This window comes from Morone saxatilis, unplaced genomic scaffold, assembly GCF_004916995.1.
Source record: "Morone saxatilis isolate NCDOM2014 unplaced genomic scaffold, NCSU_SB_2.0 Contig8, whole genome shotgun sequence".
NCBI classification, from domain to species: domain Eukaryota; kingdom Metazoa; phylum Chordata; class Actinopteri; family Moronidae; genus Morone; species Morone saxatilis.
The window spans coordinates 16877633-16877937 of record NW_023340257.1 but is presented as its reverse complement, the minus strand read 5'-3'; positions in this window follow the sequence as shown (position 1 = coordinate 16877937).

The window sequence follows — 305 nt, the reverse complement described above, 5'->3', positions numbered from 1 at the left end:
ATTATAGGTGAGGAGCTCAAGCTGAAAAAAATGGCACCCCTCTCATAAGTTACATACATCTTTTACTTAGGCTGCTTACATATTTATAATGACAATAGTCTTTAGCATTCCATATTTCTAAATTTATCATAAAGACTGACAACAAAGACAACAATGTCACATTCTGCATGCTTTAGTGGGCCATAAAATAATTAACCATTCAGTGATATGAGGCGCCCAATTGGATTAATTTACAGTGAATCAGAAAAATGATACATGCTGTCAGAGTGCAGTGTAGTGAGTACTCACCTTTTCAGAATTGCATA